The sequence below is a fragment of the Cheilinus undulatus genome, linkage group 9 (assembly GCF_018320785.1).
Source record: "Cheilinus undulatus linkage group 9, ASM1832078v1, whole genome shotgun sequence".
NCBI classification, from domain to species: Eukaryota; Metazoa; Chordata; class Actinopteri; order Labriformes; family Labridae; genus Cheilinus; species Cheilinus undulatus.
In genome coordinates this window covers 16,576,683-16,594,217 of record NC_054873.1, presented here as the reverse complement: position 1 = coordinate 16,594,217, position 17,535 = coordinate 16,576,683, and the positions used below count along the sequence as shown (strand labels likewise).

At 40.4% G+C, this 17,535-nt stretch overlaps 1 protein-coding gene across 1 annotated transcript in view; it reads left to right on the top strand.

The window, feature by feature from the left end:
* Nucleotides 1-262: 262 nt before the first annotated feature.
* Nucleotides 263-17,535, top strand: part of prickle1a (prickle homolog 1a) — a 40,835-nt gene continuing 23,562 nt past the window's right edge. The window contains exon 1 of the mRNA XM_041796172.1: nucleotides 263-543. The gene's annotated coding sequence lies outside the window, so the exon portion shown is untranslated. The remainder of the gene's footprint in view (nucleotides 544-17,535) is intronic.

The following is a 17,535-nucleotide window of genomic DNA, read 5'->3' as shown; positions in this document are numbered from 1 at the left end:
GTTCGTACGCAGCCCAGTTAAGGTAAAAGTTCAGTTAAAGGTAAGGACAGCCTGTGAGTAAAGCCAACAGAAGATTAAGTCACTAGTATCCGAGCACTCTACACAAACATTTCTCCTTTAACTCCCCACATAGCTGCAGCAGGAGTTAAACCCACAGGAGCGTTTGTCCACCGTGCTCCGCGGTGCTCGGTCTCTCCAGGATAGGTGGGGGCTGCCTGTTTAAGCCAATAGGCAGGGAGCAACGCTAATGTCATCTCGCTGTGACCGCCGAGAGGAGCACCACAGCGCACCGTGCGCCGCCGCGGAGCTGAGATGTGGTGACAGTGTGTGAGAGAAGTCAGAGCAGCATTCCTCTCCAATGCAGCCAGGAGGATCTGGACTTTAAAAGCTTATCTCATAGCAGCAGCAGCTCTGGGTTCAGCTTTGTGGCTCTCTCTTTGGACTTTTTCATCTTATGCAAATGAGACGCAGCGCGAATCGCTTCTCTCTCTTCAGGAATATTGGATCTGGATACTCTGTTTACAGCCAGTTAACGCTTTGAGGGTGAGTGGGAGCATTTTTATTTTCTTTTTAATTTACTTTATTGATTTTGCTAGTTTATCTGTCGGTTAGCCATTTCTTTTTGATTACTTTATTCTAAAGTTTTGCGGCGCTCATGTGAAATGCGCACTTTTCTTGCTTTGCAATTGCGTTTACACGAGCGTGTGCGAAACAAACACCTAGTCCAACTATGTAACCAAACTTTTGTAAAGTCTACTGAGGTCACTCGCTACTTCTGTCACCCAAGAAAGTCATAAAACTAGCGTTAATTCCTTCCTCCCATCCTGCTGCTTTGCGCTTTTACGCAGCAGTGTGTCCAAAGATTTCACTTTTCCCTGCGCGTGCAGCCACAGTAACCTCGTTTCTTTCTGACACTGAGAGAGAAAAAAAAAAAAAAAGGCTTGGCTCCAGACGTGGGGAAGAGGGTGGAGGTGTGGAGGTGCCCCGGGGCCTCCAGATGTATGGACTCAGCTGTCGCCTGTCACTTTGGTGACAACTGGTCTGCTGCTCCATGCCCGCTGCCTGTCCGCTTCTGCAGGGCTGCATAGCTGTCAGAGAGGCTGTTGAGTGAGGCGGAATGTGCTCACACAGCCCGGCCACGTACAGTATGAAAAGTCACACTCACTTTCTGCATTTCATGGCATGATGGATAAGGTGGGAAAGGCCCGAGAAAAATGTACCATCTGCAGGAAATATGCGTTCAATCAATGTAAGCTTAGTCCTGATATGTTTCATTAAAGCCATCTGTCTTTTTTCTACTAAAGAAACCAACTTTTAAAAGATTTTCTTTCAACAGTGTGTTGCTCCATCCAAACCTAAAACTAAAATAAAACTGAACAATTATTGTGTAGTGGATGATTTTCAGCCTGAGGGAGATTTATTAGGGTGGAGATTTTTCAAACAACGAGCACCCAGCAGGCTGCCTGACTGACTTCATCACCCCTTGTGGATCTCTAAACATGTCATAAAGTGTTTCCTACGGAGAACAATGACACACCCTTGACTTTTAAACATTTCCATCCTCGGCTGTGAAGATTTCTAAGCACGGGAGAGCAGTCCCTGTCATAGAGAGATAATAATTTGCTCTCATTGGAGCTCAGGAGGCATCCACATAGGCTTCTAAGTCCTGTGCATGCTCTCTTGGGGTGGCTGACAGATTGACAGACCTTCAGGGCTCAAACTGGCTGACCTGAAATCTGTCATTCTGGAGACAACTGGCAAAAAAGAGAGAGAAAGCTCTGCTGGATCTGGGGCGTTCGAATTTAAAGTCTGAGAGCCAGGTGAGAAGACTGACTTTGGTGGTTTTATGGCTTTTACTGGAACATATTTGATAGATAAAGCGAGCAAAATGTATTTATGCTGAATCAGAACAAAAGAGGAAGATACACATCAGGCTCTGCACAATGTCAGTGATGCCACTTCAAAGTGAAATGTGTTCACACAGATCTTACTGCTTTTTTTACCAGAGGGTATTTTAAACTCGTTTGTGTTTGTAGCACTGTCAACATTTGGGATTTCAAAAAAAATCTCCTTGGGACAGTCAAGGACAAGAGGAGATGCAGAAGTCCTCTGAGTGGACAGAGTCACAGGGAGGGTGGCGAGCAGAACAAAGGTGGTAGTGTCACCTAGTGGTTAAATGTGAGGTTGACATCTTTGTAGCTCAACAGTGTCAGAGTCACTGAAAAATCTTCCTCAAAATCAACTCTGATTGAAAAAATTAGCTGTATAGACATATTTTCAGTGTGCAGGTGTCTTTATTCATAATCTATTTAATATCTGCCATTAGGAAGAGGTAGTACAAAATGAAGTCATGTGAGGCCAAAGGAGATTTTAGGCCCTTTTTAGGGGAACCCAAGCATGCCCTGATTTCACCTCAGCACCCCTGAAATAAATTAAATTTAACAGAAACTTTGCAGATTTCTAAATATTATTTTTTGCAGAAAAACACAAACATGGCAGCTTAATTTTGTTGAGATAATGCTTGATTATAAACTATTTAATCTATTTCAGTGTCAAGAAAAAGACCCAAATAGTTTTCTTAGCAAAGTAGTAATTTTGAGTAAGTTAGTAATGGTGTGTATTGTTGTTACTTAAATGATGTATTAGTATTAGGGTCAAGGCCGCCCATAAAGGGGGGATAAAGGGGAGAGCTTTCTGAGGCCCAGCCAAATAGGGGGCCAACCCAGGTCAGGAAAATCATGATCCATTGTAAAGTAAATTTGTTATAACCATATTTAACCGGAATAATAGCCACTCATAACAAAGAAACAAAAACAAAATGTATTTATGTATGTACTTAAAACAGACATACCTTTTTATTGGTGATAACAGTGTGGATTGGCACATTGACTAAACCATTTGGAAAGTAATGTCAGACTTCATAGCTAAGCCATGATGTGCACAAATGTCAGGATACAACCGAATAAAGTTGACGTTTTAAGTAAAAAATAACTAAATATTTGCCATATAAAGGTGAAAAGTGGTGAGAAGTTGTTAAAGAGTGTAAAAATGGGTTAAAAGTGGCAAAACATGGCTGAAAGTGTCAGATAATTGGGTAAAGGTGACAAAAAAGGGTGGTGAAAATGGTGGAAAGCAGTTTAAAAAGTAGCAAAAATGTGTTATGAGTTGCAAAAATGGATTAAAGGTTGCAAAATTGGCAAAATAAGTAGTGAATTGTAGTTAAAGAGTGTAAATAATTTTGTTAATATATACTATAAAAAAGATAAAGCAGCAAATAGGGGTTAAAAAGATGTCAAATATGAGGATTAAAAATGGTGAAAAGGGGTTAAAAGTGGCAAAAAAAAAGGCTTAAATTTGAATCATAAATAATTTTAACATAGCAACACCACTGATCCAACACACATGCAGTGATATCATCAAGAAATCACACCAGGGGAGGAGGGCCCTTTCCCTGGGTTTTCAGGGGCCCAGCCAGTTCTGTGGACAGGACTGATTACACAGCAAAATCTGTATAGTTGAGCCAACACTGTCAGAGTTAATACTGACACTTTAGAGTGTCTATATGGACGTGTTGATTCAACCTTTTTAGACAGTTAATAATTTAACACTCATTTTCATTATTAATTGCTTATGGAGTTAAAATTTAACTTTTCTTAACAGTAACCAGTGTTATTTTACTTCAACATTTCTTTGTAGTGTTCTTAATTTAGTCTGTCAGTGGATGCTTTTTAAGTATTAAAGTGTCGTCCTCAAATTAACACTGTAAAGTTTCAAGAGCCATTTTCTATTATTATTTTTATTTTTGTTTTTATTTCTATTATTATGTAATTAAAAATATAATAATAATAATAATAATAATAATAATTATTATTATTATTATTATTATTGTGTGTCTGTGTGTTATTTGATTGATTAGTGGGGATGATCTCCTCACACTGCTCTACCACAGGCATATCATGCATTACTGACTCATGCTTGATGGTGTAATATTCATGTTTTATATCAGGAGTGTCATACAACCCAGCCACAGAGCAGATTTAATCAGACTACAAGGTGTTTTATGGTGACAGTATTTTCTTAACTATTACATTGTTTTTTTCATAAATTATTTTCTTCCAAGCATTATTGGAATAATATACAATCACAAATATCAATCATATGTCATGACATGATTGATAAAGCCTTTATGTGTTGGACACCTGTGGCAAATTAGGTGGTCTCTGGTAAGGAAGAAGCAAAAAGAGACATGCAGAGCTGTGAGACCCCCTTTGATGACAATCAGCACACCACTGTTTCCTGTAGAACACCCCCTACCACAGGTGATAAGTCACTGGCTCAGTGGATGAATTCATTAATGGTGCAGGACTGTCTAACATCAAAAACAATAATAATTCACCAGAAACAATAGTAAAGGAATCTTAGCAGTGATCACTGTACAACAGACAAGACCTTAACACAACTTTGCACATAAAGAGGCAAAAGTTGCAAATAAATACAGGCTATTTAAGGATTAAACCAACCAGGAAGGGTGTAGACTGAAGCTTTGCTATACGCAAAGTTCATGACTTGTAATTGGAACGATTAATACATACGGCAAAATCATGTCTGATACTTTACAGCTGCAGTGATTTAACATTTTGGAGATCTAGTACATGTGAACTGAGCTTATTCTTTTCACAGATCAACTGCAGGTGATATTCCTCTCTGATTTTTAAGGTATTAATAGATCAAAAAGATTTACAGGTTGCGTTTGTGTTCATTTCCAAAAACTTGCAGTGAATCAAAGTAATGATAGAATCAAGTTTGTTCTTGTTTTGAGTTGGGAGGCAGGAAGGACATAAAAAGCTGGCCTTATTGTAAATTTTCTTGGCCAAAACAATGGGAAATGTTGGATCTTCTGGGGCTTGTTTGATGAAAACAACTTCTTGCTTCATAAATTTGGAATATGTTGATTGTTTGATTAGGATCAGGGCCATGCTGCATGAAAACAGATTTGTGTGCCATGTCCTTGGTGCACAGCAGGAGCGCCAGAGGTGAAGACAAATCACAGACATGAAGCCAGTCTCAGACATAAACAGTTGGGTTGATGATGGCCAAAAGGACAGAGAAAAAGTGGTCACCTATGGGTGTGCATAACTGTAGGTGTCAGAAAGTCTATGCATGCATGGCAGACACCCAGCTGTATGTAGGCCCCGGTGCCCGACAGTATACGTTCCCCTGTGTTGATTTAAAGGCCCAGTACCAGTGAAATGTACACAGAGGCCTGTTTGTGCAGAGCTAGAATGAATCACCCTCACGTCCGTGTAAATCGCCTGCAAGCCAAACACTCTGGCAGCCTTTTATCCCCAGACGTGGTATGGGCTCACCACAGCAGGACTAAAAGTGGAGCGGGACAGGCCCCGAGTGTTGTGAGGAGCTGTCAGAGGAGGCCAGTCTTTCACGGAGGAGATGTGGCATGGAGGCTGGTTGCTGTAGACAAACTGCAGAGAGCGGAGCACACTGACTGTAAACTGTTTGTGGTAGGTTGGCAGAAGGTTGGATGAAGTATGACTTGTTTGAATGCCGGTGGTCCTTGAATGTGTGGTCACAGGGTTTTGACTGGTATGGATGGTCAAATTAAGGGCACTGGTACAGTCAGTACGTTTACATGATGTTAAAAGTCTGACTGGACTTTTAAACATGTTAGTCTGTCTGAAAATCATAGACTGAATTTCCCGAGGTCAGACTAACAAGCCTAGATCACGCAGTTAAAGGGTCTATGTATGCACCTCAGTCAGCCTCAAACTGGAATAGGCTACATATGCTGAGCTTTGACCCAGACATCAATGAGCATAAATGTGTAGAAGAAGAGATAATTTTACCCATCCATCCATCTTCTTCCACTTTTCTGGGGTTGGGTTGTGGCAGCAGCAGGCATGGGAAGTCAACACAGATATCCCTCTCCCCAGTTACATTTCCCAGCTCATTGTTGGGGATTCTGAGGCATTCATAGGCCAGATGGGATAATCCCTCTACCATGTTCTGGGTCTGCCCTGGGGTCATCTCCACATTGGAAAGCCCCAGAAGACCTCCACGGGAGGGAACCAAGAAGCATCCTGATCAGATGCCAAAACCATCTCAACTGGCTCTTTTGCATCTAAAAAAAATACGCAAGGGAAAATCTCATGAGAGAATTGTGTTTATGGCTCTAAAAATTAAATTTGAAGAAGACTTGCACTGAAGAATCTAGCAGTGCTACCATGGAAGACACTTAGAGATCTGTGAAGTGGAAACCAGACTTGGAGGTCATTGAGATTTCAAAAGAAACACCTGTCAAAGAAGAGCAAGGAAGAAAGTCTAAACTTGAGTGGGCTGTTTTTCAGACTACTGGCACTTGGGGAAAGCCCTGGAGAACCACACATTTTGGACAGACAAGGAGACATTGCATATGTGGTGTCAGCTGAAGGAATGAAACATTGAAGGGCATGGAGGGAGGGAATATGTAAAAAAGGTACACAGCTGTTGTCTATGGCTTTACTGTTTGTCATACAACCATTTCTGCCTGTTGCTAACCTTTTTGTTATGTAAATGTTTGGTGGATACTGGAAGAAAGTCCAAATAAGGTTATCTAAATTTTGGATGGTTTGATACTTTCTGATAGCTGGTGCTTTAAATCAGAGATTCACAAGTGGTCAAGTCTCAGAACTCATCATCAAAGTCTTAATGAGGACCCATAACTCAGATTTCCAAAAATGTTTTAATGACCTCATAATATTACTGATGGGATAACACATGATTGGCCAAAGAGATGGGACAAAAAATAAACATATCTGAAAAGCATTATTACAGAAACCCTGAAAGGATAAGCTATGCAAGAGTGGTATCAAGCAAAGAGTTAACCTCTTAGAATTCCAGGCAAAATTTGATTTGCAAGAAAGAGCAGAAGTCTATAGAATATTTTATACTAAAGGTACAATCCATTTGGCACCATCATAAATGCCTTATTTTGAAATTGAGGTGAAGCTCATGGACTTCCTGTTTGGATTTGGCCATGGGCCCAGGAGGCTTATTTGTAGGTCTGATGATGACCCACACACAGACCAAAAATCATAAGCCTAGGCTGAATGGTGTGCAGGGGCTTAATATTTAAAGGTAAAATAAAAAATATCAGATGTTCAATTGCAAGAATGGGGTGCTGAAAAGCATTAAAAAGTTATACACCATTATTGGTGTATTTTCACTACAAAAAAAAAAAAAAATGTACAAAAAAGTAGTTTAAGTTTTGGCTCTGGTCACGGCCCTGCCCTGTGGTGAAAATCCACAGTTTGCACAACTTAAGATCCCTGGGTTGTCTACTATGAGCAAAGAAATTCTGGAGTCAATTGAATAAAATACCTTGGACAAGTTCTTTAAAGTATAAAACCTGTGAATCCCCCTAAGAAATGCCGAAATTTGAATTTTGGCTGTTGGTAGTGCACTTCCTGTTCCTGTTTAAGAGGATGGCCCCAAGAGACTTTTTTTTTTTTGTTGTCTAATTATGATACATAGGTGTACTAATTTTCATGAATGTAGCTCTTACCCGGTCCCCTATATCTCAGTTGATGGGCCTGCACAATTCCACCAAAATACAAAAATCACAGTGGGGCACAATTTTTTGTAATGTTCAGTGAGTTTTTTAGCATATGAAAGCCCCCAAATTAGCGATTGTTTGGACAAAAAATGACGCATACGGATACAATAGGGTCCCGTACAGGCTTCCGTATGCCATTTTGCCACAATGTTAACCATTTTTTTGCTTAGTTTCCTGTAACATTTAAGACCCTCTGTACTCTCTTTATCAAATCTCCTTTGCTTTAATGATCCAAAAGTATAAAAGTAGCAAAGATTTAAAAATAATCTTACATAAGTGCATTGGAGAGGAATGAGTCCATCAAATATTGCAGGCAAATTTCAGTAGACTGTCTGAATTGCACATCCTAGTATTATGACAACCTTTGGTTCAGTAGCTAAAAGAGGAGATATAGCTACCACAGTAGAGCTGGATTGATTCTCCCTATGGAACTATAGATAGTTTAACAAAGACAGTTTCATCAAGCTACACCTGAGCATGTAAACGTACTGAGTATGGCTGTGTAGATTAGAACTCTGTCTGTGGGGGAGATTGTTAACTGTGCTTGCCATGCGATTCACATGTAAGAGTCTGGGGGATCTGCCTGCAGCAGTGGCACACATTGGATCCACATGCTAAGCATTATTCTAAAGTGATTAAAGGTAGCTAGTGATTTAGCGCTTCCAGGCACAACTCCATTTATTAGGAGCTGCGGGTCGCTGTTAAGAGGGAAACGGCTTTGGCTCTCACACTGGAGTTTAATGCCCCTGCAGATCTAACCACACTGCGTAATTGTGGGGGTAACCATCAGACCACCATGATGATGAAAGTTGTTCTCGACACACATGGTTCATTATCACCACCATGTATAGGCGCGATGCAGAGTAACCATGCTGCAGTGCTGCAAAAGTGGTAATTATCGGTAAGTCTGTCTTTGATAAAGGGGAAGAACAGATGTAGAGATGCCAAATGTCAGAAACCCCGCTGATGGAGTTTTTTTGGAGAGTTTATCTGACCAAGCCTGACACAAACATGGCTGCCAGCAGGAGGGCCATGTTTTCTCCTCTGTCTTCCAAAAATACAGAGATCCATCCAAGCAATCGCAGGCATCAAGGGCTGGGAGCAAAAGAAAACATATTACCCTGAGATAGTCATTAAAAAGCCAAGCTCATTTCCCCGGCACACAACAGGGGATTCAGTTAAAGCTTTCCGGACCCACGGCTGGAAATATGCAAAACACACATGTCCCCTCCCCTTCCCTGGGCTCTGGTTCCTCCTGCTCCGCTGGCCCTGTCACAGGGGTGGAGTCAGCGAGCGTGGATGATATGGAAAAGGTCAGCAGGGCTTAAAATGGACTCTGCAGGGCAAAGGATTTTTGGACAGACAACAAAGGAATTTCCTGAGCTTTCTCAATAAAGGTTACAGCTGTAGACAGTGGGTGCTGTGTCTATCACTCTCAGTCAGTAGGTTTACATGGAAAAGTTAAATAATTGTTTTAGACTGACTAAATCTGGCTTTTAAAATGTACATAAACATGTTAGACTGATATCAGAATAGAATCTCTTGAAGTCAGACTACAGGCCTTTGCACGCCAAGTCTGTTTTTTTCTGATGGATTTTTTTGGATGCAGAATCTGATTTTTTTTTTAAGTCTTGCGCTGAAAGTTTGCACACCAAGTCTAATGTGTTTATTTTTCCATTCATTGCTAAAGTTCACTCTAACTCTGGGTCCATCCATCCTGACAGAGCCCTCCATATATTTTGCTTATTTGCACAAGCTCATGCATCAAGGTGCTCTTCCAAGATGGGGAGAGAGCACAACCTTTCAATTGAGACTCTTTGTGTTATACAGTAAGTACCAGTTCTGGTCTTTATCTAGCTTGTTCCATGGTTGATATCTACAAAATACATAATGCAGATGGAGAGATTTTCTCTTCTGTGATGTTACTGTGAGTGATGCCACTTTTGCAATGAGATGGTTCATGAAATTTCATCCCTGCTGGATAATCCACAGTCAACTGTTGGTGATAATATTACAAGGTCGAAGCGTTTAGGAACAACAGCAACTCAGCCACGAAGCAGAAGACCATGTAAATTGGCCGTGATCAGCTGACGGCCATCTGAACCTGATTATCGCCTCCCAGCTCTCACAGCAAATCACAGCCCTTTCTTTCAACACAGCGGCCCATTTAAATATGACATACTTCTCACTAATCTTGATGCTGATGCACCACACTGCTGCTGGCAAAGCTAAACCTCCTCCACCCCAGCCTCCTCCTTTAGAGCATAAAGCTTGTTGCACCCTCATATTCAGATTCATGCTACTATGTATTACTTGCTTTTGAACAGATTTTATTCTATTCAGCACCAATGTCATTAATGTATCCATCCATGTGAGGGTTTCTGGCTATGTGCTCCCTGGAAAGTCAAAGCATGCTGTTTGACTAACACAGGGAGCATCTTTTAAGAAGAGCCTTCTCTGCCAAGTAACACTGTATATCCATTTTGCAATAAAATGGTAAAATGTATGTAACAGAAGAGGGTCCATATTCTGATGTAGTCCAGTTAATTGAGTCTCCCACTGTGCATTCATACTGGAGCAAGGACAGTAGACCAGCTCAATTGCCCAATTAAGCTTTAACTGTAGTTTACATAACTGTGCATGTAAATGTATTCGCTCATTGAAATATGATCATTAATCATCAATGTAAATAAGCCTGAATTAGCACAATAGCTAAATTTCAACTGTTATAGTCCATCTTTTGTAATGATAATGCAGCAAAAGGACACATAAAAATAAAAAATAAAGCATTTTATCAGGGTGTGTTGCACACTTTCATTGTTACTATGACTTTCCCTGCAGTCATGATGTTCTGTGGGGGAATTAGGGCTTGATATGGGCTGCTGTGACTCACTGTTGTCCATTTTGAATCACTTCCTTTCAGGCATGTACTAACAGCTTTTCTTACTGCTCCACAATTAGTATCAAACATTATTTAAGTGCTATTTTTAGTCTATTTGATGCTAGAAATGACCTAAAAGTCGAGAGACTGTTGCCTCTTCTCTTACTGCCAGTAATGATCGGTTGAAACTACTTTGAGATTTAAGGTCTATTTTTAAACCTGCTCTCTCTAGAATTCACTTGAGAGGGAATGTTTTATTATCATTTGGAAAACGATCACAGTAAAAGTTTATGTTGTAGGCGAACTTACAGATGGGTCAATATTGACAGAGGCTAACTGAGGACATGTCTTGCAGAGCGGCACCCTGAGGCCCGCTGAGCTGACACAGAAACAGTTCGTTTGGCCACAACAACCTGACGGCAGGTCCTGGTGAGAGGCCGGTTCAAAGAGTCGGGCTTTTGTTTGCTATGCTCGCACCGTCTTCCTGTTAGGGGCTGGGCTCTCAAAGAAAACAAGAGCGGTGGCTCACCAGATGTGTACATCTGTGTGTCCTGTCTGCAGGCAAACATACGGGGAGAAGGTTTTATGATGTTTAAAGGGAATAAAATGTGGGAGAATAAGTTCTCTTGGGTTTTATGAGAGGAGTTATTGTGTGTTCCTTTATACCTGCCTGTGATGATGACTTTAAATGGTTTGGTGTCATTAATGAGCTCAGTATTAACAGCTCCAAGAATAACACACTGAAGCAAACAGACGAATATAAAACAGGCATGAGGGTTCTAAGAATAAGCTCCACCCTGGAGGACTGATATCCTTCATTTGGAGGGTGATAAGAGAGCCATTTGTGTCCTTTTTTCCACTGCACATACATTCTCACACTCACATCCCAGGCACTAATGACCCCATGTCTGGCCTATATATCTGTGCAACAGGGTAAAGACTGCAGATCAGGCCTGACTTAGTTAATACAAACCAATATATCACAGCTGATGTCCTTGACCTAAACATGGCAGCTTTAAATTAAACCTTTTTGGTTAACAGCATCATCTTAAATGTCTATTTCTGCCTCATATTGCATTCATTCACTCACAACAGTCTTAGACTTCAATTTTCAGTGTCAAAGTTGTATCTAGGTTCCTATTACCTTACATATAATATACTGTCATTTAGTCTCTATCTGCATAGCACAAAATCATTACAAATGTTATGACAAGACACTAGAAAGAGCAGGTTTAGGCGATACTCTTTGTTACATTTATTACAAAGACTGGACAATAATCCAACATGACCCACTATCAACTCTTCATTGAGCAATCGCAACTCAAATTCCCTAAACTTTAAACAAAATCCAATGTATTTAACAATGAATGCTTAATTTTGTGACCAAAGGAAGAGACAGAACAAGCCCATCATTATAGAAGCCCTTAACTGGTATGCATGCACAGATTGTATTTTATTTCTGATTATAAGGGGTGAATTTTGGATGTTTTCTAGAAATTCTGTGAAACTAAAACATTTAAGCAAGAAAGCTAGTTTTGTGTTCCTCAGAAAAGGAGTTAAATAGGTTTAGATCTCCAGAAAATTACTAAAATCTATTCGTTATCATGGGAAAACAGAGTAAAATCACATGTATGAATGTATTTTGGCTTTGGCCCATCATAGGTCATGGACTTTTAGATGCAGTTTTTCTCCACAAACACCTTCGTGACCCACTGAAAACAGCTACGCAACCCACCAGTTCAGAACTACTGACTTAGAAGGCTCCAAAGAGGGCACTTGGTAAAATTTGTTCTCTGCGAGGACACTTAAGTAGGCACTTGCTCAAATTTTGCCCACTAAAAAAGACATTTTATCTCATTTTGTTCATACTGAGGGCATCCTAGAGGACACTTTATCATGTTTTTCTTCCACCGTCTCTGTCCCCCCTTTTGAGTTCACCAGTGGTTGGTGATCAAGTTGGAGCCTCCCCAATTTGGAATTGGAGATATTTATGACTCCAGGTCGATCTACTCTTGATGTTATACCCACATTTAAATGAGAGTAGCCAGCTGACCCAACAAATGTTGAATACTTTTGCAGCTCACAAACACAACTAAACACTCTGCTCAGCCAGGGTTATGCCCATATTCTTTCATTCTTTGTTGGTTTTGCACCGCAAATTAGAAAGCATGCCAGGACAGCCAGCTGAGAAAGTTGAAGGCCCTTCATATTTGTTTATCTTCTGGAGTCACATATGATCACGCACTTTTTTATGAGACACAAGTCATCGGCACCAACGACAGGCGGGAGGTTTCATGTTAAAAATCTATTGAAACTAGACTTATATTTGTGGTCTGCATGTTTTTAAAATGGATTAAGGCTGAGAAAGACTGTCTGGTGTGTGACCAGCCTTACAGGAGTAGAGACTGCATGCAAGCACCAGAAGAATGGTTTGTTGGGGTTGTTTACCAGAATTAAACTTAAACCACAAACAACTGCATGTATTCTTAAATGGTCAGATCAGGTCATACAATCCTGCTTTTCCACCTTAACTAGGGTAAAAATGGCATGGCTCAACAGTTCACTTATTTACTTCTGACTACAATTATGTGACTCTCTACAGTTGAGGAGTACCAGTGTTGACATTAGGCCCCTCCACGTTTAGTCAGTGCTTGCATATGTGTATTTGGGAGCCGTTAAAGTAACAGAAAATGTAACAGGTTTAGTATACTGAGCATTAATGTCAGTGACTCTGTTCTCTGGAGGGCGCTCACAAACTGGACTGAAAGAGGCAGTTATCTTAAAGTATACAAAAGCTTTAATGCCTACTACCTGTCCACATGAATAACTTGTTTAGTGTTTCAAAATGAGAACTGCAAAGATTGCTGTGGATACTAGTTTAACACTAGTATCCTGTAAGTAACAGACACAATATGGAAAAAATATTCAGCTGCCTGGCCATTACACCAACAGCGACTGTAAAGACTTTGTATAATAAACATACTTTAAGAAAGAGTTTCCCCCACTTTTTGCAGCCATGACAGCCTCCACTCCTCTTTGAAGGCTTTCCTCAAGATTCTGTAGCTGTTTGAGGGAATTTGTGCCCATTCATTCTGTAGAGCATACAGGCACTGATGTTAAGTGAGAAGGCATGGCTCGCAATTTCTGTTGCAGTTCATCCCAAAGGTGCTCTATGGGGTTGAGGTCAGGACTCTGTCAAGTTCTTCCACTCCAGGCTCATCAGACCATGTCTTTATAGCCCTTGCTTTGTGCACTGGGGCACAGCCACGTTGGAATAGAAAAGGGCCTAACCCAAATTGTTGCCACAAAGTTGGAGGCATAGCGTTATCCGAAATGTCTTGGTATGCTGAAGCATTAAGACTGTTCTTCACTGGAGATAAGGTAACGTTCTTGCGGCAACTGCTAAACCCAGACTTGCCCATCTGACTGCCAGACAGAGAAGCACAGTCCAGTGTCGGTGTGCTTTACATCATTCCATCTGACACTTGGCATTGGACTTGGTGATGTAAGGCTTGCATGCAACTTCTCAGCCATGGAAACCCATTCCACGAAGCTTCTGCTGCATCGTTTTTGTGCTCACATTAATGCCAGTGGAAGTTCAGAACTCCTTAGATATGGAATCAGCTAAGCGTTGGCAACTTTTTAGGTTCCTTTCTGCTGTTGTTCCTAAACGCTTCCACTTTCTAATAATATCACTCACAGTTGGCGGTGGAATATCCAGCAAAGGTGAAATTTCACTAATTGTTTTATTGTAAAGGTGGCATCCATCACAGTACCACACTTGAAGTCACTGAACTCTTCAGAACGACCGATTTTGTATCATAAATGTTGGCAAATGGAGACTGCATGGCTAGGTGTTGATTTTGTGCACCTGTAGCAACAGGTCTGTTTGAACTTGAATTCAGTAATTAACAGGTGTGGTCAAATACTTTTGTACATACAGTGTATCTCCTTTGCCATCCAGGCTGGGGCAGGATAGACATTGTGATGGCAGATGCTAAAGGTCAATGGGAAATTTCATTCAAGTGGCCATCAGGCACAAACAACTCCAAGCATTACAAGGCATTAGAGAAACATATTTCAATTAGTAACAATGAATTCCCCAAAGTCAGATGAGACTAAATCTACAGTCAGACATGTCATAATGAGGATAGCACTTTTTCTGTACATTTCATTCTGTGAATCACATGAGGAGGTGAAAGGGTCAACGGCATTACAGCAACAGGGAGCCTCACAGAGGAGATCATTGGGCCTTCTCCTCTGCTCTTTCTGCTGTTTTTACTACCATCTTAATGACTTCAATTGTGCCCAATTAAGAAGAGCTGGAGAGAAGCATCCCCGCTCACAGTCGTCAAGAGTTCCCTCTGTGCTGTGGCGCTGGAGCATGTGTTTAATTAGAACGCCTTAAAAAGACTGTAACGGCGTGTTTCTCCAGGAATGTTAATCATTAGTGGGATCCTGACTGAGCAGCTCTTAACTGTTTCAGAGTATTGTTGGATTCCACGGTTTGCCTTTTGAAGCTGTGCGGCTCAGGAAAAATGCTTCCACGTGTGGGAATCGCCAACTTTCTCTTTTTTTTCTTAAAAAAAAAGCTGCATCCTCTCCTTTTTCCTACAGCGACCTGCTCGTAGCACTTGGATGATTATTGCCTGTTTTGTTACGGCGGTCTTATTCATGTGTCCGTTTGAGCCCGGGGCTGGAAACACAGGAAATAGTTCCCTTGCCATAAGTAGGATATACGGTTGAACTTTGTGGAGAGTTGAGGACTAAAGTCCAGATGTGTGAGGTGTGAGGTTTAAGTGTTGTGTGAGTTAGACTCTCTGAAAGTGTGAGGTCATAAGCTGAAAATGTAGCGAAGTCTTTCAGCTTGAAAGTGTTGAGTGTGAACATTGACAAGGTGGTGTTTGAACTGGAGTGATCCAACTTCACAACGACAGTTTCTCTGGAAGTGGAGAAAAATATTGGAAGTCAGGGCAGTCCCACTAGTTGCAGGTTCAATCTGGGCTCATCTGTTGCAGACCTCTACACTGGGGCGGCCTCAACCGTGGGACGGGAAGTGGTGTACATTACCAAAGCTGGAACCAGAATGACGTATATTACCCACAGTAAAAGGTTACGATGTGTGTTTTTCACAACAGCAGGATTTTATCAGTGACAATCAAACCTTTAATGAGGGAGATAAATTTAATTTTACACACCACAAACTAAGGAAAACCCAATGAGGGTTAGAGTTAGGCACCTGAACCCTAAAGGTTAGGGTCAGGTTAAAGGGGATTGGAAGGGGTATGAAATTAAAAATATCACATCACAAACTAAGGATGATTATTATTATTGATAAAATGTATTAAGAAAACGAACCTACTAAGGCAGGGGTGTCAAACTCAATCACAAGAAGGACCAGATTCTGAATTTTGGTCCTACCTAACAAGGTCAACATTCAACCATAAACTTACAACCTCATTGTCAACAGAAATAAATTGATAAAAAATGATTTTGAGATTAAAACAAAGTCAAAATGATAAGTTCAAGGGCTCAAAATCTGAGATAAAAAGTCAAACTGATTATTTCAAAGGGTCAAAACAAGAATTTATAAGTCAAAGTAACATTTTCAAACAGCAAATCATGAGTTTTAAAGATCAAAATAGGAGATAAGATCTTAAATTATGAGTTTAAAAGGTCACAATGGGAGATACAATTTAAAATAATGCATTTTAAAGGTCAAAATATGACATAAAATTCTAAATCATGAGTTTATAAGGTCAAAATATGAGACAAAATTCAAAATTATGAGTTTTAAAGGTCAAAGTATGTAATAGAGTTTGAAATCATGAGTTTCAAAGGTCAAAATATGAGTCAAAATGTAAAATTGTGAATCTTAAAGGTCAATATGTGACTTAAAATTTAAAATTGTAAATCTAAGAGGTCAAAATATGAGATGAAAAGTCAAAACTATAAGTTGAAAAGGTCACAACGTGAAATTAAAGTCAAAATTGCAGTACTAAGTCATAATTGTGAGATGCAACATTGAAAATATGAAATGAAAACCAGATTTTTTTTTTTTACATTCCTAACTCTTTATCTAACTTTTTTACTCTTTACTTTTTCAAATTCTTATGACTTAAGGATATTTCAAATAATCAAGGTTAAGTTTACATTTTATACTGGAGGAAATCTGCAGACTTCATCCTAGTGAGCCAGTTAGAATAAAAAATATGATATGATCTTGCAGGCTGGGTTTAACTGTACTACAGGCCTGAGCCTTGAATTTGACACCCCTGAACTAAGGAAAAACCCAGTAAGGGTTTGTACGTCACTTCCCACCTCATAGTCGAGGCCCCACTGTAGAGGTCTTCTTCAGATGCCTCTCGAAAAATGTGGGATAAAATGTGAATAAATGAAAATGGCAGTGAAAACAGTGACAAGTTGCACTAAGTCATCGGTTTAAGTGGCTGTTTTGTAACTTTACATTGGTACTCTTCCCAGGATGCCCTTGGAGACCACACATGACAGGCTTTGCCCTTTGCCGATCCGCTGCTTTTGTCAATGGAAGTGAGTGGTGCAAGAGCAGCCCATTCATCCTCAGCCCTCTCTGTGTGCAGACAGCCACAGGCTTTTGTTGAGTTATAGTGTCCTCAAATAAAGGGGCTTCCTCCCTTTAACAGCCCCAGGAGCTCTGTCGCTCCACTTCCCATTGTTCCCCAATGAGGTCCGGCTTTTACAACTAGGTGAGAGGGTGTCAAATTGAGGGTGAAATATGAGCGCTCCCAATCGTACATCTCTGCGATGTTTGGCAGTTGGACAGTGGTGAACATTTGATAAGGTGAAGAAACAACTAGTGAGCTGACACCATGTTGTGTTGTGTCATGTTTTACAAGTTGCTCAGAGGAAAGTGGATGATAGATTACATCAGAGAGACAGCACAGGGTCACACCAAATTTAATCAAAAAGAAATAAAGTGCTGGAAAGGTGGAAACCTTCCCATAGATCAGCCTTGTTCAAACTGACATCATTAAAATACTGTTGGTTTTGTGCATTAGCATGACAC